This window comes from Peromyscus maniculatus, chromosome 1 (assembly GCF_049852395.1).
Source record: "Peromyscus maniculatus bairdii isolate BWxNUB_F1_BW_parent chromosome 1, HU_Pman_BW_mat_3.1, whole genome shotgun sequence".
Lineage (NCBI taxonomy): Eukaryota > Metazoa > Chordata > Mammalia > Rodentia > Cricetidae > Peromyscus > Peromyscus maniculatus.
In genome coordinates, this window is record NC_134852.1 from 195451910 (window position 1) to 195476786 (window position 24877).

A 24877-nucleotide genomic window follows, 5' to 3' on the forward strand; every position below is an offset into this window, starting at 1 on the left:
GCACAGTTCCTGGCATGTAGTAAGGACTCTGTAACTGGAAATATTTATTTATGTCATCATTGTTAGTGGGAGCATCTGCTCAGAAAGTGGACAGAGTTACTATTCCACACTTGGAAAAGCCAATGGTCATATAAAATGATCTGGCTTCTTTTTTGACGAGAAAGCTGAGAAGCTATGTAAGTGGCCACACATTAAGGCTCATCCTTCACTCACAGCAGTAAAGGGGAAGCTGGCTTCTCTCTGAAAAGGGACAGACAGCTGGAAAAGGCCAAAGGAGGGATTACCAGAAGATTACAGTGGTCAGGGGAAAGCTGAAATAACTATTTTAACAGACGATTTGTGCTCCAATTACCATCTAAATGTTCATGGTAAATAAGGACCCATAAAAACACATCTGTAAACCCCCAACTTTAGTGACTGGAGCTTTCCATGGTTCATTAGCACATACTTCTTTGCCCAATTGTGACATCACTTATCAGCACAGACTCTCTTTTCAAAGTCTGTTCCCCAGGAGTTGGAACCAGCCCTTGTGAAGAAATCTTCCCAAAGGACTATCTTTCACACCATTCTGTCACCTCTTGCCATGTTCTTCTTTTAAGGTAAAGGTTGGTAACTAAAAATTAGTATGTGACAATTCATGGGAAAGACTGGTGTGCTAGATGCAGCTGATCAGCTGTAAGAAAAGAGTGAAATATAGAGTATGTTCTATATCCTATCCTTGAGTTGGCTACCACAAGTCTAGAGTAAATATACTCTACATATACTTTAGACTTGTGATATCCAACAGCATTACAATGTGAGTCACAAATGCAAATGAATATTTGTACTTTTAAATGTCTAATAATCAAAAGATGAAAACAAGAAAAATCAATTTTAACAATATATATTCCTTAATTAGAAAATATCTAAATCATTTCAACATGTAATTACTATAAAGTTATTGATGAGATTTTGAATCTTTAAATCGTTCCAAAACCCCATGTATACTTTAGACTTGCCACACACCTCAATTTAGACCAACCAGTCAAATGTTTAATACATGCATGTTGCTATTAGTGGGTTCAAAGTCGGATGCTATACTTCAGGGCCCTGGACTGAAAAGTAAATCTCTTTTCGTTAGAATTGATTATCTCGGGTATTTTGTCACAGTAAAAGAAAGTTGGCAAGACAACTATTGACTGTGGTCTTCAACCTTGGACTATTAGACCTATGAGCTAAAAATAAAGCTTTCTTTAAATTTTCCATCTGTAGTATTGGATTATATTCCACAGAAAAAATGGATTAGAACAGTCTTTGCTCATATGTCATTGTCTCAATTTGGTGTTTTTGAGTACTCTAAAATCATACACACTCCCTGAAAATACAAAATTAAATTCCATTTCCCTAACTCCCCTTTTATTAAGCTATAGTAATGATTTTTTATCATATTTTTAATTGAAATTGCTGCAGATTCCCATGCAGTTGAGAGGAATAAAACAGTGAGGCCTCATATGCTCTTTAAGCAGTTCCTCCTGGGATCTTTTAAATTATAGTACAATATCATAACTAGAAAACTGACAGTGATACAGTATGGTACCCATGTATTTTCATCATCTCAGGGATGCTTCAGGTTCTGCTACTGTGGGCACACTCATTTACCTTCTATGCTCCCCACCTGAAATGTCACCTTTGGAAATCACTGAAATGTTCTCCATTTCTATAATTTTGTAACTTCAAGGCAGCAGGATGACTTCACAAGCCCTCATCCCTAGCTGAGGAGCTGTTGATGGGTGACTTCTGAGGGAGGCAGAGAAAGTTTGCTTTATGCACGTGCCCCTAGCCAACTGACCATGCTATACTGGATGGCCACAATCCACAGGTATACGAGCAGCACAAACTGGAATTGATGGGGTAGGGGGAGGAAAAGAGGACATGAAGTTAGGTGTGGTGGTATTGTGTTCACCAAAATATTGTGTACTCTAATAAATTTATCTGGGGTCAGAGAACAGACAGCCACTAGATACAAAGGCTAGAAAATGGTGGCACTCACACCTTTAATCCTAGCATTCCAGAGATAGAAATCCCTCTGGATCTCTGTGAGTTCAAGGCCACATTGGAAATAACCAAACATGGTGACACACCTTTAATCCCAGAAAGCCAGCCTTTAATCCCAGGGAGTGGTGGTAGAAAGCAGAAAGATATATAAGGCGTGAGAACCAGAAACTAGAAGATTTTGGCTGGTTAAGCATTCAGGCTTTCAAGCAGCAGTTCAGCTGAGAGCCATTGGGATGAGGACATAGAAGCCTCCAGTCTGAGGAGACAAGACCAGCTGAGGATCCGGCGAGGTGAGATAGCTGTGGCTTGTTCTGTCTCTCTGACCTCCCAGTATTCACCCCAATAAATGGCCTCGGGTTTGATTTTATTAATAAGAACTTTGAAGATTCCTGCTACAGTTGGGTGTGGGGAGGGTCAATCTGGAAGGAGTTGAGGGGTCAGTCTTGAGAAATAAGCTGTATATGATCAAAATACATTGTATGCATATATGAAATGATGAAGAATTATTAAAAATATATTTTTTAAAGAATGTCATGTAAGGGCCAGCAAGATATCTGAGTAGAGTAAAGGTCCTTACTATCAAGCTTAATCATTTGAGTTCAAGGCCCAGGATTTGCAGAATAAGAGAACAGATTCCAATAATTGTTCTCTGACCTCCAGAGATACACTGTTTCATGTGTGCGCGCGCGCACGCACACACACACACATAAATATTCCCTCATTAAAGTTTTAATGTCTGTGGGACTAGAGTGGCACTCTATTTATTCTGATATATAATTTGTATATGTAAAATTTTCATTTCTGTATTGCTAATTTATCAATTCATTGCCTTTTTTCAAAGATTCATTTTTATTTCACTGATTTTCTGTTTTTGTTTTCAATGTCATCTATTTGTGCTCTTAATTTTATCATTTGTTTTATTCTCTTTTGATAAATTGATTATTTCCCTTGAAATTTCCTCTTTATCTCATGAATTGTTAAAGTGGTTTTTTATTGGTTTCCAGGGTTTTAATATTTACCTATTTTTCTGTTATTAATAGCTACTTTATTTCTATTGTGATTAAATAAACATTCTGTGTGATTTCAATTTTTTAGACTTGTAAATTTTGTTTTATGGCTAAGGAATTTGTTTATCTTAGTAGCTATTCTATGCACCCAAGAAAATAGCATGTACTCTGTTGCTGTAAGGTGGTGTAGCCTATAATTGTTAATAAGAATCTTTGGTTGAGATATTGTTGAATTTTATACGCTGATAATTCTATTTAGGTTTTTATTAATTATTAAAGGGAAGATACTGACTTCTTCAACTACAATTGTGAATTAATATATTTCACCTTCAGTTCTGTCAGTTTTTAATATATTTAAAGCCTTATTATTTGGTGCATATACACTTAGGATTACTGTATTTTCTTGCTGAAATGAACCTTGCTGTATACAATGGCAATGATGTTGTATTGTCACTTGTATCACTATATATGATCTTTTAGTTTCTGTCAAATCTCTTTGCATTAAAATTTTATCTGTTATTATTATATATTTACCTTAGTTCCTTTGATTAATTGTTTCATGGTATAGTTCTGCTATTCTTGTAATTTTAACTTGATGATATTTATCTGAAATGAGTTTCTTAGAGACAATATATTTATGGGTCATATTTTGGCCCACTTTTCCATTTTGTATCTTTTGTTGTATTTATTGATATATATTAGGATATATATATATATATATATACATATATATATATATATACACATGCATATGCCTTCCATTTCATTTTCCATTATTTGTCCTATTTCTTATTCTTCTGTTTTATTATTACTCTTTTGTGTTAAACAACTTTTAGGATTCTATTTTATCTATGGTGTTTAAAAGCACAGATACAGTATCTCTCCACACAGGTTTTTAGTGATTGTTCTTGGTATTACTTATATCATACACATGCAACTTATGTCAGTCATCATCTTACCAACCAATAAAAGAAATGTCTCCTCTCTTTATAAATCTTTACAATCCTCTACTGTAACTGTTTAAAATATTTTATCCACCTACATTTAGAACCACATCAGACTTGTAATACATTTTGCTTCAACTGTCAAACATAGTTTTAAGACTTCAGAGAAGAAAAGCCTATTATGTTTATTCATATTTTGTTTACATTATTCTCCATTCTTAATGTTTCAAGTTCCACTTTTTAAATTTGGTATATTTAGAGAATTTCCTTAGCCATTGTTCTAGAATAAGTCTACTAGTAATATATTGTTTTCATTTTCCTTAGTCTGAGAATGTCATAATTACTTCTTTATTCATAAACTGTGTTTTCATGGATAGGATAGGATTCTGGGTTGATAGTTCTTTTCATTCAGTACTTGAAAAACGTTATGTCTCTTCCTTCTGACCTTTGTGGTTTCTAATGAAATCTGCTGTTGTTTGAATTGTTCTTCTCTGTAGGTAGAGGATCACTTTCTTTGGTTGCATTTAACTTTTTTCTTTGTTTTTAATTTTCAGAAGTTTAATTATGTTATGTCTTGGTATGGATGCATTGAGACTAGTTCTGTTTAAAGTTCACTCAGCTTCTTTAATCTGTAGTTTCACATCCCTTAGCAAGTCTTTAGCTATTACAAACTTCAAGTGTTTTATCATCGTTTCTCTCCTATATTCTAGTGACAGGAATATTAGCTTAACTTTCTTGCTGTAGTTACACTTTCCAGGGCTGCCTTCTCTTCCTTCTCTTTCTAGCCTTCATTCTACTTGCTTTCTTTTTAGACTACTTTTTAACATTATATCCTAGCTCAATGTTTCTTTCCTCTGTTTCCTAGTTTCTCTTAAATATGCACACTGAGCTTTTTCATGGTGCTCTTAAGCATATGCACTGAGCATATGTGTGTGTGTGTGTGTGTGTGTGTGTGTGTGTGTGTGTGTGTGTGTGTGTGTTTGTGCACATGGGCTGTTTCCATTTGGAACTTTCTATTTTTTCTTTGTTTAAAATCTATTCATAATTTCATAATGAAGTATTTCTTTCATGATTTGATTACTTTAAATTTTTTGGTTGAGTATATAGATTCATATCTATATTTCTAACTCTTTGGGATGATCACTTGAACCCATGAGTTCTATACCAGCCTGGCCAACAAAGTAAGTCTCCATCTCAGAAAAAGCAAATTATTAGCTGGGGTATAACTCAGTAGCATAGTGCTTACCTACCATGTGTGGGGGCCCAAGTTAAATCTCAATCCCTATAAAAGGTAAATAAAATTTTTAAAAAACTGACAGATAATCCTAATATTTCTTTCATCTTGGTTTTATTCTCTATTAATTATCTTTTTATCCAGTTTGAGATATTTCTGGTTGATAATTTTTTACTGAAACATGGATATTTTCATGTTATGAAACTGCATATTATTTAAACCTCTGGGGTTTTCTTGTTGTTGGTTGGTTGATTGGTCCATTTGTTTTTTGAGATAGTGAGATAGTGTCTCTATTGTCCAGGGTGGTCTTGACCTCTTAGGTACAATCCATCTTCCAGCCTCAGTTTCCCACTTTGCTGAGATGCAAAGTATGTGCCATCTTTGTGTAACTATATTTTGGGACATTGATCACTGGGGCTGGGGAGTTGCTGATTCATTGCCACCAGGTGCAGATAAAAGTTCATGTTGCCCACTCAGCCTTCACTGATGACCAAAGGATATGGTGATACTTTATTTGTGCTGAAATGTGATTTTATTTGTGTGTTAATAAAGTTGCCTGGGGATTAGAGCTAAGAGCAGGCCATTAAGCAGAAGTCTGGTAGTAGTAGCACACACCCTTAATCCGATTACATGGCAGGCAGAATCTCTGTGTGTTCAAGGACACAGCCAAGCAGTGACCCAAACCTTTAATCTCAGCACAAACCATAGAGACCTTGAGGTCTGTATAAACAGGCAGGAAGTCATGTGGTTGGTTTTAGAACCAATGAGAAGGCAGAACAGAAAGGCAATAAAAAGACAGGGCACAGGAAGAAGGTCTCTGTCTCAGGGAAAGAATGGCAGCGAGTGGTAAGATAAGGTGGTCTCAGCTCTTGGCTACTGCTCGATCTCTGGGCTTTTAACTCTGTATTTGGCTCTGTATTTCTTATTTAATAAGACTGTTTAGAATTACATCTACAAAGGGAGGCTCTTTTCCTACAATCTCTGGATAGTAGAAAAGGTGCTGTTTTCTTGTTATTACTGAGGGGTGGAAGTTACAGTGCAGTGAACGGGATGAACCCACATCGTTACCACACAGTGGAAGAGTGTTAGGTCTCCCTACTTAGATATTATCCTGGTGGGGAACCACAGCAGAGCCTCATGAAAGTAAAAGTATAGGCTCCCCATTTTGGCCTTTGTTAGTATGAGAGGTAGGACACAATATTTCTGTGATGGTGGTTGGTAAAGAGTGATTTTTTTGTGAGAAGTTTTCTGTCAAGCTAGGTTAGGCCTTTATTGTCCCTCTAGCAAAGAAAAAAAAACTGATTTAGTTTGAGCTATGTGGTCTGTTATTCATTGGTACTTCCAGATTGCAAGCTTCTTAATCTTCCAATAAAAAATAGAGAAAGCAAAAGAGAAAATCCAGGGAACTTACCTAGGTATCATTCCTTGGGTTTTTTTTATATTTGTATTAGATACATAATAGCCAAGGTTTTTAGTTGTACTTAGCAAGAAAAAAAAGGAAAACTATGTGTACTCTATCTTCTTGGAAGTAGAAGACATTACCTTTCAAAATACTCTGTTCAGTTACAATGTTTATTGTTTATCTTCTGCTGCTAAAATAATGAGGCTCCAAATGACAAGCTTTTAGGTCTGGTGGAATGGCTCAATGGAAAAGTGTTTACTACACAAACATGAGAAGCTGAGTTCGGACCTCTGGCTCCCGTGTAAAATCCTGCATCAGAGTTATACACATCTATAACCCTATTGTCGCCAGAGATGTATGGTAGAAAAATGTTATGTCAACCTCTAACCTCCATTTGTGCACACATACTTAAATACATATATTTAACACACACACACACACACACACACACACACACCAAAACCTCTGTGATCAGCAAGCACCACATGAAACATGAGGCAACAGAAAAAAAATGTCATGCTTCATATTAACTTTCTAGAGAATTGTAAAAAATAAATAAAATAGGTCTCCCCAATTTGTCACCAACCTATGCCTAAATACCTTCTTATTATGTTCCTTATCTAACCTCAGTCTTCCCAGAATTGACAAAAGTCATTGTGACAAGGAAAAAAAACGAAACAAACAACAACAAAAAAATCAGCATGTCCTCAGGGCACTATAAAACATGAGACATGCTATTTACACAAGACTAATGGTAGAAAGAAAGGCAGTAATTGGGACACACTAAGTGAAAAGTTAGAATGCATCTTGTCCCTCACTCTCTTTTATTCTTTCCATTCCACTAAAACCTTGCCTGGCCCAAACTATAAACTTTTAAAAGAAAAAAAAGCAAGTAAAAAGAAAGAAAAAGAATATAAATATAAGCCTTTCTACATCCAGCTACCACCAAATTCCATTACTCTACCACAAGCCCATCCTTTTTCTAAGTCATCTCCTGCTTCTGATGTTCCATAAGAGACATCAGTTCACGCACAGTCTCATTAACACCCACAGCACATTAAACATGACCTTGTCAATGCAAAGTGCAAACAAAAATGTGTAGACATGCCTGTGTCAATGTGCCAAGCAAAGAAACAGAAATGAGACCTCTCAATGACAGTAGGTGCCATATATCTGTAAATTTTCATTTTCCTATTTTGGCCTTTTTCACTTTCTTATCTCCTACTTGACCCACAGAGGAGCAACACCTTCCTTGATTAGAATTATGATAATACCTGTATCTTGGATAAAATGAAAACTAAACTCTAGATCTTAGAGCCATTGTCAATAAAATAGAAAATTCTGGAGACAAATAATATGACATCTAAGAAAAGCTCTCACTATATTGATACAGGATATTATATATTAAGGATAAAATATTATATATGTGTATATATATGTATATATACACACACATATGTGTATATATATATATACCTTATTCTGAAAACAAACAAAACATGGGAGGAGGAGAAGCCCAGCTTTCAGGGATATTCATGTATTCATGTAGATACCTATGGCAGTTTCCAGAAGGTTTTTCAACATCCCAAGATTGAGCAACTATAGATAAAAGTCTCATAATGAAGAAAAAGTAAAACTATACATACATAGTTGCTTTTATTTACATAAAGTCTAGAACAGAAAGATAACTGCCAGTGGCAGAATCAGCCTGTTTTAAATAAAACCCATGATATAATGTAACTTTTACATATTTAATAACTAAAAAAGTCTCATAAAGTAAATATTGTTTTTTAAATTTTAATGTGTCTATAAGTGAAGTTTTACTGCCACAGAGACATGCTTGCCTGTTTATTCATTGTGTGTGAGCAATTTCATACCAGGAGAACTCAGTGGGGCAGTTGTGTCAGAAACTGTGTGATCAATAAAGCCTAAAGTATTTGCTACTGACCATTTTGAAAGGTTTCAAACCTGCTCTAAATTAGCATTTAAAAGGTGTTTTTAGGGCTGGGTGTGGTGGCGCACACCTTTAATCCCAGCACTTGGGAGGCAGAGGCAGGTGGATCTCCGTGAGTTCAAGGCCAGCCTGGTCTACATAGTAAAAGGTGTTTTTAAATGGTTACCAATGAGAGGGGAAGGATGAGGACAAGAATGGTAAACTTGCATGAAATACCTTTTTATATTATTTTGAAGTTTGGAATACATAAATGTTACCCATTAAAACAGCTTTAAATTTTTCTCTAGTCAGGTATGGTTGTGCATGTCTTTAATCCCAGCACTTATAAGACAGATACAGGCAGATCTCTGAGTTCAAGGTTACCCTGGTCTATATAGCATGTTCTAATCCAGCCAGGGTTACATAATAAGACCCTTTCTCAAAAACATAAAATAAAATAATAAATTTTAATTGTTTCTTCAAAGAGCAGTCTATAAGTAATCCATAACTCTTGTAGTCACATACTCCCACACTGTAGCAGGAAGTCTATGTAACACATAATGGGTGGCAAGTGGTCTATTCAAAGATGGGTGATAGAAGTCCATGATTTCCTTTTTCTTTTTCTCTTTCTTTTTTCCTTCCTTCCTTCCTTCCTTCCTTCCTTCCTTCCTTCCTTCCTTCCTTTCTTTCTTTCACCTACAGCAGTATTCCTAGGCTGATGCCTATCCAAGTACTAACCAGGCCTAGTCCTGCTTAGCTTCTAAGATTGGGCATGTTCAGGGTGGCATGACCATAGATGTCAATGATTTCTAACCCACTTGGGCAATCTATAGAAAGACACATACAGTAAGAAACTTAAGTGTTTAACTATGGCTACATAGGAACTGAAGCCTTCCAAAACCAAGTTGAGATTTCAGATAAGACTGCAGTCCCCAGCAGTATCTTGACTGAAATCTTGTAAAAATATAAGTAAAACCCTCTCATTGAAATAACTCTTGAATTCCTTCTCCATAGAAGCTGAAATTATAAACATTTAAGCTTGTTAGTTTAGATTAGTCTACCATACAATAAAAGATAACTAATAAAGCCATCATATTTAGCCTTTTTTCTGTCCTAGAGCCTGGGGTCTCATACACACTATGTGGTAAGTACCCCACAACTTAGCTACACCCTCAACCCCACCTTTTGTTTTTTAGATAAAAAGAAAAGGGTAGAACATAGCTCAGAGCCAAAACACATAAAAAAGTTGAGGGTTGAAAAGGCAAATACCAAATAGATATATCAGAATATGTACAGTTCAGTGCTGAAGGTAACAGAGAGGGCAAGGAAAGATATCTGCTGCAGCGGGGGTAGAAGAGAACAGCATTTTATGAGCCAGCTGTGTTTCTAAGAGGAACTGGGCAAATCCCTTGGACTCTGAGATTTCTGTTTTCTAATCTAAAAAGGGAAGAATTGTGTAAAATGACTACTATAAGCTCTACCAATGGAACATCCTTTTTACACAATGCTAGATGTAACAGCACTGCTTTGGTGAGTCTGTTTACTGTTTCAGTAAACTCAGGGACAGGGGTATGGTAAAGCATCTTTAAACTCTGGAAAGCAAATCAACTCATAATATGCCTCGTGATTTATTCCTTAATTGTTTACTGACTGCTTCCTCAGACCAAGACATAGTATCTAAAGCTTTAGGCAGGGAGAGATTTAAAAAGTCAGTGAAATGCAGTAGCATTCACCAGAAAATGCATAACACACTACTAATTCTGCCTAGTCAAACACAGTCACAACTTCCTCAAAGGCTTAAAGGGACCTCTTTCCTTTGTCAACATCAGAGGGGCTGGAGAGATGGCTCAGTGGTAAAGAGCACTTGCTATTCTTCTAGAGGACCCAAGTTTGACTCCCTGAACTCAGGTCCGACATGCCTATAACTGCAGCTCTATGAAGCTTCCCGGACACATGTATACGCACAAACATCCCCATTAGAAATAACTTCAAGTTTCTTCATCCTTGACATTTTCAAGTTTAGTGACTGTGGTGATCTGAATGAAAATGGCCCCCATAGAGCCATAGGATGTGGCATTATTGGGGCTGTGGCATTGTTGGAGTAGGTGTGGTCTTTTTGGAGTAAGCTAGGTCCAGTGTCCTTCTCACTTCCTCCTGCCTGTGGATCCAGAGGTAGATCTCTCAGCTACCTTTCCAGCACCATGTCTGCCTGCATGCTACCATGCTTCCCACCATGATGATAATGGACTAAACAAACAGTAAGCTAGCCACAATCAAGCATTTTCCTTTATAAGAGTTGCTGTGGTCATGGTGTCTCTTGCAGCAATAAAATCCTAATAAAGACAGTTATTTTTATATTTTACCTTTTCACAGTGCTGACTGAGTACTTTCCCAACACTATTATTTTCAATGGGGGTGGGGAAACTGTATCTCTTCAATGGACTTTACACATATACTGATGAGTTTTGAGACTGCTTTAGATTGTTTGGTTGTCATAATGCAATGAGTGCTCAATCAACAGTGAACTCAATCTGGTGCAAACTCATCACTTTTATCTACATGATGTATGACATGTAAACCTTTGTAAATTGCTTTACAGAAATTTCGTGTCTTTTGGTGGCATAGCCACCTCAGAGACTTAAATAGGAACTTCTGGTAACCATATCCCCAGCCATGTGAAAGTAAATAGTCTAAGAAAATTCAGCTAATCAGAGACTGGCCAAGTTTACAGATGAAAAGCAATAATTCTTAGCACATCTAAGTCCCTCTTGTCACTAATACTAAGTCTCAATCTCACCTCTCTTTGAATCAAGAAATTTCTACTTTTATTATCTGCCTAAGTTGGTCTGAGACAAATTTCTGTCATTTGAAATCAAACATGCTAGATGGATGGTCCTATTTGGGTTACTAGGAAATGATGAAGAGTCTGTAAGGAGAAAGTTCTATGATCCATGGCAGAGAGATCAACATAAATTCCAGTTGGCTTATTTTATCTCATCTACTGCTCTACCATGAGAATCCACATGCATGTCATTGACATGGTTTACAGGCATGGGCAAAATGTTTATCATTGGTGGGGGTAAAACATTCACATTTTTACCACAGTGACATACAGAAGTGGTGAATTCCTTGGAGAGAAATCATCAGTCCTGAGGCCTCTTAACTCCACCTGACTCCTCTGGAATATGTTTATTATTTATTTTGTTAGCTTTGCATCTTTGCTTTGGATGATTTCACCTACAGCCATCCTACTTTGTACATATCTCATTAATTGAAATGATTTTGTAAAAATACTGTTAAAATTACACAAAATATTTGATTCAGTTCTTCACATATGAGGGAAACAGTTAAGGAAAGTACCTCACCGTGTAAAAGGAAAAGAAGCAATCTCATAATCATGATGGTTCTAATACATGATCAATATTGCGACACCTCTGCATAAATAGAACACTTCCTAGCAGCACTTGAATACTGTTAGTTGGAATTGCATATTACTTACTAATTAAACTAAATTTTGGTGCACAATAGTTGTACATTATTTCTTTTATATAGCAAAACATGTTTAAATGTGTTAGTATGGAAACAAATATAAAAATAGTTGTGGAAATTGTATATTTTCCTTATATGTCTCATTTGTTTAGCAGAGGTTCTCAGCCTGGTCATGACCACTTTCACAGGGGTCACTTGAGACCATCAGAAAACACAGATATTTACATTATTATTCATAACAGTAGCCAAATAACAGTTATGAGGTAGCAACAAAAGTAATTTGATGATTTGGGGGTCACATTAACATGAGGAACTATATTAAAGGGCTACAGCATTAAGAAAGCTGAGAACTACTGGTTTAGAGCATAAAATTTCTGAAAATATATTTTAAAAATTGTTCTAATTAAATAAGAGTAAATGAATACTGTATTAAAATATATTTTAGATCTTCATCATGAGTTTTTTTTAGCTATTGAAAATTGTATCATTTCTGATTATATAGAACTTTATGGGTGGTTTAAAATAAATTTTATACTTCTATTTTGAAAAAAAATGCTGGAAATAGCATGTTACCATTGTCCCTATTTCTAAGGTGTAGAAAAATTTAAGGTTACAAAGTCAAAAATGGAGAGATGGCTCATCCAATTAAAGCTAGGTTCACAATCAAAACATCAAGTTTAAAAAGGGCTTTGAAGTATGTGACCCGTAGAAGGAAATACCAGCTTTTAAAAAGGTATAAGGCAGAGAAAACAGGAGACAACTTCCTGAACAGAATGCCAATCAAGCAGGCACTAAGATCAACAATTAATAAATGGGACCTCCTGAAACTGTAAAGCTTCTGTAAGGCAAAGGAAACTGTCAACGAGGCAAAAAAATAGCCTACAGAATGGGAAAAGATCTTCATCAACTCCACATCTGACAGAAGGCTGATTCCCAAAATATATAAAGAACTCAAGGAACTATACATCAACAAACAAAATAATCCAATTGAAAAATGGGGTACAGATCTAAACAGAGAACTCTCAACAGAGAAATCTCAACTGGCCAAGAAACAAAGAAATGTTCAACATTTTTAGCCATTGGGAAAATGCAATACCATTCTTGGGTTTATACCTCTCCATCCTACCACAAGGACACTTACTCAATGATGTTCATAGAAGCTTTATTGATAATAGCCAGAAAGTGGAAACAACCTAGATGTCCCTCAACTGAAGAATAGGTTTTTAAAAAAAAGCGGTACATTTACACAATGGAGTATTACTTAACTGTTAAAAAAAAATCATGACATTATTAAATTTGAAGGCAAATGGATGCAACTAGAAAAAAAAGTCATCCTGAGTGTGGTAACCCAGACTGAGAAATACAAATATTATCACTTATAAGTGGATATTAGCTGTTAAGTAAATGGTAAGCTACAATCCACAGACACAGAGAAGTTAGGTAAGGAGGAGAGCTCTGGGGGCTGAGGTGGGGGATGCATGGTTCTCCTAGGGAAGGAGAAAAAGAATAGATTTAGCAGGTGGACTGTGGGCAGGTGAGGATGGGAGCTGAATACAAAGTCTGAAATGTCTATCTCTTGTACCAGGCAAGCCTCCAGTGGCTGGACTGGGTTGCATTCGATTGACTTGTTGGCCACGCGGGTCCTATGGAGATCCCCCAAACAACCCAGACTGATGATAGGACTGGGGTTTCCCTCTGGAAACTGACAGCGAGGCCCCATTGCCACGGACAACATACACACAGCTCATTGAATGTAGAAAGGTTGAGCTGGTGCCTGCATGGAGCCTTTACCCCTACATTCTTTGTCTCTTTGATGCGGGAAGGTACTCTGCAGGCTACCAAAAGAGAAATGTAGACACTAACCCAGCCACAAAACCTTTGACCTACAATCTGTCCTATATGCAAGGTACACTGGAGAAATGGTACCAGGCACAGAACTTGGAGGATTGGCCAGCCAATGTCTGATTTGACTTATGGTTCACTCTACAAGAAGGAACCCATACCAAACATGTTTGGGTAACCAAGAACCAGAGACTAGATAACCAGGAGACCTATGGTAAAACCAAACGTACTATTCGTAAAAAAAAAAGTATCAATACAATAAAATGACTCCTAATCATATTCTACTATACTCATAGGTCAGTGTCATCATCAGAGAAACTTCCTCCTGCAGCAGACAAGAACATATGCAGAGACCCACAACCAGACATTACTCAGAGAGAGAGAGAGAGAGAGAGAGAGAGAGAGAGAGAGAGAGAGAGAGAGAGAGAGAGAGAGAGAGTCCTTGGAACACATAGCTCTAAATGGGATGTCTCCATCAAATCCCTCCTCTCAGAGCTCAGGAACCCTACTGAAAAGGAGGCAGAAAGAGCGTGGGAGCCAGAGGGTGTAGAGGGCATCAGGAGAACAAGGCCCTTTGAATCAACTAAGCAAGACATATATAATCTCACAAAAACTGAAGCAACAAGCACAGGACCTACATGGGTCTGCACCAGGTCTTCTGAGTATATATTACAGCTATTAGCTTAGTAATTGTATGGGATTCCTAATTGTGAGAACTAGTTGGTCTCTGACTGTTGTACCTCCTCTTAGGACTCTTTCCCTCCTGTTGGGTTGCTGTGTCCAATTTCAATATGATGTTTTTTGCTTCATTTTATTCTATCTTATTTTATCATGTTTGGCTGCTATCTCTTAGAAGACTGTTCTTTTCTAATAAGAGATGAAAAGAGAGTGTGTTGGATGGTAGGGGAGATGGGGGGAAACATGGGAGGAGTAGAGGAAGGAGAAACTATAATCAAGATATATCGTATGAGAAAATAATCTACCCCTCCACCCTCCAACACACACACAGGGTTTCTCTGTGTACCCCTGGCTGTCCTGGAACTTGCTTTGTAGACCAGGCTGGCCTTGAACTCAGAGATCTGCCTGTCTCTGCCTCCCAAGTGCTGAGATTAAAGATGTGCACTACCACTGCCTAACTAGAATCATTTTCAATTAAAAAAAGACTAGAATGCTAAAATTAACATCTTAGTCGGGCTCTAGTGGATTCACTTCATTTCTCTGATTTCCTGGTTGTCCTCTTCTAGATTATATTTCTTCTCTTAGGGTAGAACCAAACATGACTGGCAAAAAAATAAAATAAAATCAATGAAATTATTCCTAATGATATTTTGCTGCACTCATAGATGGTTGCCTTGTCCAGTTGTCATCAGAGAGGCTTCCTCTGGAAGTAGATGGGAGTGAATACAGAGTCCCACAGCCAGACATTATACAGAGAGGAAGAGAGAGTCGAAATTAGAGGTCCCCTCAGAGCTCAGCAAATCCTGCAGGAGACAGAAAGATTGTAGGAGTCAGAAGTGATAAAGGACACCAGAACATGATGCGCTGAATCAACTAAGAGGGGCTCACAGAAATGAAGTTGCAAGCATGGGGCCTACATGGGTGTGCACCAGGTCCTCTGCATATACATCATGGCTGTTACCTTGGTGGTTTTGTGGGACTCCTAACAGTGGGAGTGCCAGGATCTCTGACTCTTTTGCCTGCTCCTGGTACTCTTTTCCTCCTGTTGGTTTGCCTTGTCCAGCCTAGATGTGAAGGCTTTTGCCTTGTCTTATTTTTTTCCTGGTTGGTTGTTGTCTCTTGGTAGCCTGCACTTTTCTGAAGGGAAACAGAGTGGGAGTGTATCTAGGGGACAGGGGAACTTCAGGAGCTGCTGGGGGTAGGGGGAACTGTGGTCAGGATATATTGTAGGAGAGAAGAGTCTATTTTCAATAAAAAAAATGAATAAAGGAGTTGAAGAAAGTAAAGGGAAGAGGGAAATATGTAATTATATTTCAATTTCAAAAAATAATATTTTAAAATAAAAATAACATAAACAGTATTCTACCCACATAAACAAAAGATGAATAAAAGAATAAACTGATATACGCCATTCTGACATAAATTTTTCTGTTATCAATATTTCTAAATGTTTCTGACCATATCCATAGTTGTAATTATTTCCTTTATACTGATTTTCCTAAAAATACAGCAATAGAAACAATATAAGTAATGTAGCATGTTATTGTGATATTACATAATGGCAGAATACATCAGTACATTTTTATAGAACAATTAACATGCTTGATAAACAAGTATCTTCCTCTCACAGTTTAAACACCAAGGTATGAGCTGACAACATGGTAGTACCTCTTCCAAAAAACAGTGCCATTGCACTATTCAGCCAATTAAAAAAAGGTAAGAGGGACAGGGAGATTGCTTAGTAATAAAGTACTTGCCTGGCAAGAATAGGGACCTCAGTTTGAATCCCCAGAACCAACATAATAATCTCAGCATGGTTGTGTGTGCTCTTAATGCCAGAGCTGGGGAGGCACAGACAGGAGCATCTCTAGGGATCACTGGTCAGCGAGTCTAACCTAATTGATAAGCCTAGACCTACAAGAGACCCTATATGAAAGGATGACACCTTCCAGCTTACACACACACACACACACACACACACACACACACACACACACACACACACACACAAACAATGGCCAACATATACATTAAAGAAATATACAGTAGTAAAGAAACTACTCCCCTTGACTTCCTGGGGTGTTGGCATCACTGTTTATACATACACAACCCTCTTTGTAGCTTTCTGTGACACCTCAGGTCAGAAACTAGAAGGAAGACAGGTCTATAAGCACAGGTGACAAGAAGTGGTGGCTGGCCCTGCCTCAACTAATTTAAGTAGAGAAGGGAAGCAATACAAGATTGAAGGTAATGTAGGAAAGATCCATCTACAGCATTAAAGAGACTCTTGCCCTTTTTTTCCTTTTTAAAATAAAAAAAAATCACACTGAAATACTCCTTTTTGGATGAAAACCATATGACTACAGAAATATTCCTGGCCTGGATCTAATGAAGAATGGAAGGAAGCATATTTTATTCTAATTGGTACCATTATGATATTCAGATCATTCTTACAGAGTTGTTTCATTTTGCTATTATAAGAAAACATACCATCTTTGCAAGAAATTCAGACTCTGGACTATCTGTTCTCCCAAGGGTCTTTTTGGGAGAAGCACCAGAGAAATGACAAAAACAATTCATTGGGTATAATATCTGGCCACAGTGTGTACAGGGCAGGAAGAGAGATGCAAAAAAAGTCTTGTGTAACTGACTTCAAAGGGGTTAAAAAGACAGATGAAATGTTTGCGCAGGAAAAAGTGACAGTGGTTTTACTTGAATATGAGAATTTTGAAATGTTTAAAAAGATTTGATGTAGTCCTCTGAATTTCACAGAAATCTTGTAAGTTGTTTTTATAATATAAGCTCCCTGAGAGCAGGAAGGGAACATTATATTTCTCTTACTCTTTATTTTCAAATATACTGTTCTTTACAGAAGATCAGTAAAAATAAAAAGCTAACATTTAAGTCTGGTCGCAAACCCCAAGATGGTGGTCTGATCTCAGCTCAGGCTGGACTCTGACCTAGTAAATATTCAGCATTCCTCAGAAACCTTGTTGAGTTGGTTTTCCTTTGCCAGGAAAAGCTATGACTTTCTTACCAGCTCCTACACCCCCAGCTCTCCCCCCGAATCCCTCACCACACCAACCCCATCCACTCACCAAGCTTCCAGAAATGGGCATTTAGTTCTCTATTAACTCAAACAAGGTTCCAACAGATCAGAGCTCCATGGTGGTTACAGGGCTGTTTTAAATAACCTGCCCTCCTTCCCCTGCAGCATAACCCCTCAGGACTGGCAGGACACACAATTCCCGCAGCCCTGGAAATTGCCAGTCTGGTCCTCCCCTGCCTTTTCTTTAGGCTCCTCTGTGTCCCCTAGACGTAGCTATAGCAGACTCCCAGAGATGCCTCTGGCTGTTATCTACAATAAAAACCTTCCCAATTAATGATGGAGCAGCCATTTTGTGGTTTCTTTACTGCACCCCTCACATACAATTTATTCACTACTTCATTAGAATCTCTGTTATAAATTTAACGGGGACTTTTCAACTAAATCCCACAGGTACTATCCTAAGCCCATCATATAACTCTATAGAGAGAAAACGATATGGCCATATTCACATAGCTATTCTTATACTGTAGAACCCAGATGGCTAACTCCAGCAACACAACCCCTCTGAATCCCACACCAAAGAGAGCTGATTTGAAATGCCATTCTCAGAAACAGAAAGGGAATGGTTATATTTTACAGGATTTTGTTTTTTACTTGTTATGACCAGAAAATAGTCTACTATGAAAGGTGAATTCTCTTTCACAAGTGAATTACTAAATACGTCACCTCTTTTTCTGTCTACCTCTCTCATGTGTACAAAAGAGGGCAGTCAGGAAAATCAAGGACTATTAAGGAAGAATTCCCTCATCAAAAGGTGTGTGTGGTGGCTGAGCGGGGATGACAGGACAAATGAGTCAGGGCTAGAAGGTGGAGAAACTGTGAGACCAGGTTGCAGCAAATCTCAAAATGATAAATTTGAATAATTTCTTCACTTCTTGGTGAGATAGGAACTAAAAGCTGCCTCCATGTGAGCCAGTGAAGGTAAAAAGTCAGAATAAGGAAAGAAAAGAAGACTATTTCAAATAGAGACAGAAAAGAAGAGCTACAGAAACGTAACCTGGTGATGAACTAGGCAGGATGTCTGGAAAGTATAGAGGAAGAGATGGCGAAACAGAGAAAAGAAAGGAAGTCACTGAGCTCCCCAGCAGGGAGAGGGAAGTGGAAGACTCCAGAAGGGAAACTAGGTGGTCAGGTTTGAAAACCAAAACAGGGCAGTCCCACCTCAGGGCAAATTCACTGCCCTCACAAGTCTCAAGATGAGTTGTGGGTTTGGGGAGATAGTGATTCCTCTGGGAAAGGGGTCAGCAGTGGTTAAGATTCTGGTTCTGTCATTTTGTATGAGGCATAGGGTGGGAACTAGGCACCACCTGGAGATAGAAAAAACCTATGGTTTCAGATACCCTGGGGATCTGAGAACAGTGGACAACTATGAGGCAAAGCCCGAGCTAGACACTACCTAGGGAAGCAATGGATAGAGGGCAGGACAGAAGCTGACAGTGAGTGCATAGGGCTGCTGGGGGCAGGTCTCATCAACTGGGAGCAACTGGAGATTGATAGCTCTGAGGCTGAGGATAGAGAAGCAATCAGCCTCTGAAGCCACTTATTTGCTATTGACTGGTATACAGCCTGAGAACACTGAAGCTCCAGTGAGCTACCTGATGTGCATAGCTGCATTTCTCTAACAGGAGATCTTGGAAGGAGGAAGACAGGTCCTTCACTGTACTGATACACCAGGGCTATAATTAGCTTCCCATACTCCCAACACAACTGAAAGCCAACCCAAGGTTATAGATGTAACCAACCGTCTTATTAAATAAGAAACACAGAAACAATGTAAAAGAGAAAGCCGAGAGGTCAGAGCTCAGAGCTAAAATCTCACCCTTCCTCCTGCTGTCCCAGCTTTGCAAAAAGAGACCTACTTCCTGTCGGTTCGTTTTTTTATAGTATGTTGTTCTGCCTTCTCATTGGTTGTAAACCCAAACACATGACTGCCTCGTCACTGTCTGAATGTACAGCCCCCTAGGTCTTAAAGGCATATGTCTCCAATGCTGGCTATATCCCTGAAAACACAGAGATCTTATGGGATTAAAGGCGTGTGCCACCACCGCCACACTCTTGCTATGGCTCTAATAGCTCTGACCCTGAACACACAGATATCTATGGGATTAAAGGCGTGTGCCACCACCGCCACACTCTTGCTATGGCTCTAATAGCTCTGACCCCCGGACAACTTTATTTATTAACATACAATCAAAATAATAATTCAGTACAATTAGATTACCACCACACAAGGTAGAAGAGTAGACACCCAAGAAGGTATTTGCTAGGAAAGATTTGGAAGATGAGAAAGTACTTGCCCAGTCCACAGATTGCCAAGTTAAGTTTGGCCAGCAGAGGCCTTGGTATTCAAAGGAAGGAAATTAAGTGGAAACAGCTCTGGCAGACATCAGATATGTTCAATACAGACATAACACCAGCATCAACCATAGTAAAGATAAAAGCCCACAAATTCAGATGACATCTCTCTAATGCATGTACTTCAACACTTTGTTTTACCTTTGCTTTTTCCCCTTTCATTATATTTTAGTAATATTTTTACCATACTAATCACATTGAACTCCTCCCAACATTCTCCAAGATCTATCCCAACATAACCAACTGTGTCCTCTTTTTTTTTTTAAACCATCAAGTCCAATTTGTTCTGCCTATAGACTCTTGAATGTAGGACGTTGACTGGAGGGTAGTCGACTCACTAGGAGCTGCACCCTTAAAGAAAACTAACTCTTCTTCCAGCAATTATCAGTTGCTAGTAGCTCCTTAACTAGGGGTGAGACTTTGTGCCCACCTCCTTCTCCAATTTTGTTTAACTTGAGCTTGTCTTTTGCATAATGACTCAACTGCTATAAATATGAATATATGTGCAACTGTACTGATGTAACTTCCTGGCATTCCTTAAATATTTATTTACTATACTTCTACTTTTCTGTGAATGAAAAAAAATTCAGATTAGCAAGTCAGTCCCAACCCCCCATGTGTATGTGTGCTATGCATTTGTGTGTGGTTGTGGTTGTGCATAGGTGCACTCATTTTATGTGTGGAAGCCAAAATCAACATTACATGTCTTCCTCTATCACTCTCCACTTTTTCCTAAGTAAGTTTTTGAAACAGGGTGTCTCAGTGACCTGAGAACTCACCATTTTTGCTATACTGGCTGGCCAGTGACCCCTCAGAATTTGCTGGTTCTGTCTCCCATGCTGCACACTGGAGTCACAGATACCTGCTATCACATCCAGCTTTAACTTGGGGGCTAGAGATCCAATCTCAGGTCCTTTTGTTTGCACAACAGCAAATGTTTCTACCCACATCTTCCCAACTCTAAAAAGAGGTATTTTCTATAGCTTTTTAATTTTTTTATAGAGAAAACCAGTTGACTCATGAAAAAATGATTACTTCCTCATTCCAACTTGATATAAAGAATAATACTGATGGTACCAACACTTAGACAAAAAGCTCCATTTTTCCTACTCAATTTAACATTTTCTGAGCATCCTTTAATGCCAACCCTGTGTAAATACTGAGAGCACTGAAAGAGGGAGACCTAGTCTTTGGTGGGAAGTGTTGTGCTCCTCCTATGCATTTCTGAAAATGTTCTCTTTCAGTCTCCATATTTACTTCCGGTCTCATAGTCTTCTTTGCCCCATCGTCTCTCCAACAAAACCCTGGAATTTCTTATTTTTTGTAGCTTATCTTTTTCCTGGTAGTCAGAAGTCTGATTCCTGACTTAATGAGCCCAGGATATCTACTTTAATCACTCCTGTTCTGATACTCCCTATACACATCAATAGCACTTGGATTTAAGGAACCCTTATTCTCCTCCTTAAAATACTAGAAATGGTTAAGAATAGTCAACATCCTTGGTTTTTCCATTACTTGCAAAGTATCCTAAATGAGTATTTTCTCATATCAGAAGCAGCTTGGCTTGTTTCTGAACTACCTTTAAGGAAATAGAAAGTGCTTTACAGTGTAGGATCAAAAGGGGCGGCAAGACAAATACCATCAACACTGCACAACCACCTGGATCCTGGGAGTATAGCTCTGCAAAGTACCAACCCTAGCTCATTGAACACAGCAAAAGTAAATTAAGGGAAGCATCTTTCAATCTTTTTGAGGCAACAGTTGCAATCACAATGTCAGTACAACAACACAAACACAGCAGCTTCCATCTTATGCCTTTCTCTCATAGTATAGTTTAGGTTGTATTGTAATGAAACCAAAAATAACCCAATTATAAATGTTTGGGCATGACAATGATGACCCCCCCCCACACACACACCAAAAACCAACCTTAGAAATGAAGGTGAAATTGAGCATTAAGTACTTAATAAATCAAAGCATCAATAATTATAAAACTCTAAGGCTACTAAAAATCTACATATCCACATGATTCTATCCAAATAAGAAATGTAATGCTGTGGCCAGCCAAAGAAATAGACCACAATGACAGATGTTTATAAGGAAATGAGTAGAGGGAATTTTAGCTTACAGCTTTCATTCACCTAGAAATTTTTAAATATTTATTTATTTATTCTATGTATCTTTTACATGGTGTATCTTGATCCCATTCATTCCCTCAGCTCTTCACATCCATCCTCTGCCCCTGCACGCCCCCCAAATAAAACAAAATTTAAGATAATAAGAAGAAAAACATAAAAATTGAATTAAAAAGGGAGAAAACTTAAAAATCTCATCATGGAAGCTGCAGTGTAACACAGTGAGTCACACCTTTTGTCCATATATCTTTATCTGCAAATGTTCATTGCAAAGAGTCATCGGTCTGGTTCAAGGCCTCTGGTTTCTATTACCCTATTGATTCTGGGCTCTTGGTATGGCTCCTCCTCAATATTCTGTTGTTTCTCTGTGTTGTGGAGATCCTACAGCTTTGGGTCTGCAGGTCAGGTCCCTTCATGTGCTCCAGCAGATCATAGATGGGGTGGATGTTGGGCTAGCCAAGTCATAACCTTGGGTCTGGGCCTGGGTAGCTGGCTGCCAGATGTGAAATGGGGACAGGTTTCCCATGTTTACAACTTCGGGGCTGGCTCACACACACCTACAGTGACAGGGTTGGCTCTCCCGCTTTTATGACCACAGGGTCAGCTCTCTCACCTGCCTTAGGCATTGATTGGCTGGGAGACAATTCTCCCCCATCCATGCTGCCACAAGACAGACGAGTAATGGGGACAGCCCTCCCATGCTCACATGTCAGGGCTGGCTCACCCTGGGATACGAATGGATAAAACACTTCAGCTTGAGATCATCAAGCATCATGTATTTTTGTTCCCTTGTTGCAAACAGTGTCCACACAGTAGCCTTCTGATTCTAGGCGCACCATCACTAAAGTAGCTCTGGTTCCTGAGTCACAAATGCTTCCTGCTGATTTCCTCAGCAGCTTTTCCCAATTGTTACATTAGAGTGCTTGGGCTTTAGGAAGATTATTTAAGCATGTCATGAACAGAGATACAATTTGAGGTAGTTAAATCTTAAATTCCCCCAAAGTAAACTTATCAGTCAAATAAAATAAGATTTCATTGTTGGCTTCCAAAAAAAATATTCAGGAAAGCCTCTCAACCTTTGTTTTCAATAAAATAAGAGGCTCAACAGTTTTCATTTTACTTCCCCTAGATTCCATACAGAGGCTTATGGGAGTGCACACATCTGCAGAACTGAGACAGAGAACAGCTGGAAGATATGTCTACTTACAGCATTTATTCTTTATAAGCTTTGACAATCTGAGTCTCTGATCTTCCAGGAAAGTTCTGCTGTTTAAAGAAGAATCTAGATTCCCTAAAGATCATCAGCATTGTTAATAAAATAATGTCCTATAAAGGCCATAGTGTCTCAAGGGCCTTCACTGTCTCTCTACACATCAAACTCTAATACACACAAACATGCATGTGTGTACATGGGCGTGAGCATCTACACATACACCTTTGGCCAAATAATTTGTTTATAACAAATTTTTAATATATATGTAGAATGTAGCAGAGCACATTGTAAACACCAAGTTAAAGTAAAGAATTAAACAGCTAGTAGGACATATATAAATGAAAATATAAAGTTCACACAGAGACATGTTAAACAAAAGAAAATCTAGTGGCAATAGGAATGTGAATTTAAAAAATGAATTAGTTAATAATGATAATATTGAGCATGCTAAGCTCTATGACCAGCATTTTATTTATTCTTATCTCATTTAACAGTAATAACCTTAAAAGGAAGGTACTATTACATTTGACTTGTATAAAGAAACCGTGCATAGGACAGACTGAGTTTCTTGCCAGTGTCTAGAATTAGTAAACGATAGAGCTGGACTCAAATCGAATCTTCTTAGCTCTGAACCTTGTAGTTTAACAACTTCTTACACTTAGGCAGTGCTAATATGCAATAGGGAGAAGAAAAGAGGTGCAAAGAAAACATAAATATAAGCTACACAAATATGCAAAGTTCCTATTGCCCAAATTACATTTCTATCACAGTTTACCCGCATGTTAAATGAAGAAAACAAAGACACAGACTTTCAGAAAATACGGGTTCCATCACTTCCAGCTATTTGACCTTGACCAGGTGAGTGAGAAAATCATTTTTGCCATCTGAAATTGGGAATAATATTATTTTTTCACAGTAGATGTGAATAGAGGAACTATACATAAAGTGAAAATATGCCTGACATGTAGCAAGTATGGAAAGCAGAGCATTACCTTTGTTCCTAGAAGAGTATAACTAGGATATTGATCATTTTTGCTAGCATTAGCATGAGATGCATATTTATATTTTCTAAGAGTGCCTTAGTTATTACTTTACATACTGCTATAAATTACAATTCTTAGGTTTATAGCAGAACTCTTCTAGGACAAACAAAATATTCTTACAGAACAAATAATTCCACATTCCTCTCAGAACTCAGAGGGATTCCCTCCAATCTCTTGTCAAAATTATCTCTGAGGAGGGGGAGGGGGCTGATGGGAAAGGAGTCCCAGTGGCTGCTGATGCCCTGCCAAATCCAAACACCAGTATCTCTTCAGAGGTTCAGCCCATAAAGAAAGAACACTTTCTATCTCAACTGACAGCATTTATCTGGATTACATGGCATCAAAGCACTATTTGTGCCCAAGATATGTTGTGAAATGATACTGATGTGTTTGATGATCTATATTTGAAAGGTTGAATTTCTGAAAGGATAAACTCCAGCAAGCGTCACTAGTAAAGTT

At 38.0% G+C, this 24877-nt stretch overlaps 1 protein-coding gene and 1 long non-coding RNA gene across 4 annotated transcripts in view; one reads left to right on the forward strand and one right to left on the reverse strand.

The window, feature by feature from the left end:
- Positions 1-24877, reverse strand: part of Hpse2 (heparanase 2 (inactive)) — a 630225-nt gene that overhangs the window by 363559 nt on the left and 241789 nt on the right. The gene's annotated exons all lie outside the window — the stretch shown is intronic.
- LOC143271153 (uncharacterized) lies at positions 488-23498 on the forward strand. The gene is made up of 2 exons (XR_013048361.1): positions 488-599; positions 23292-23498. It is a non-coding gene; the product is annotated as an uncharacterized LOC143271153 (long non-coding RNA).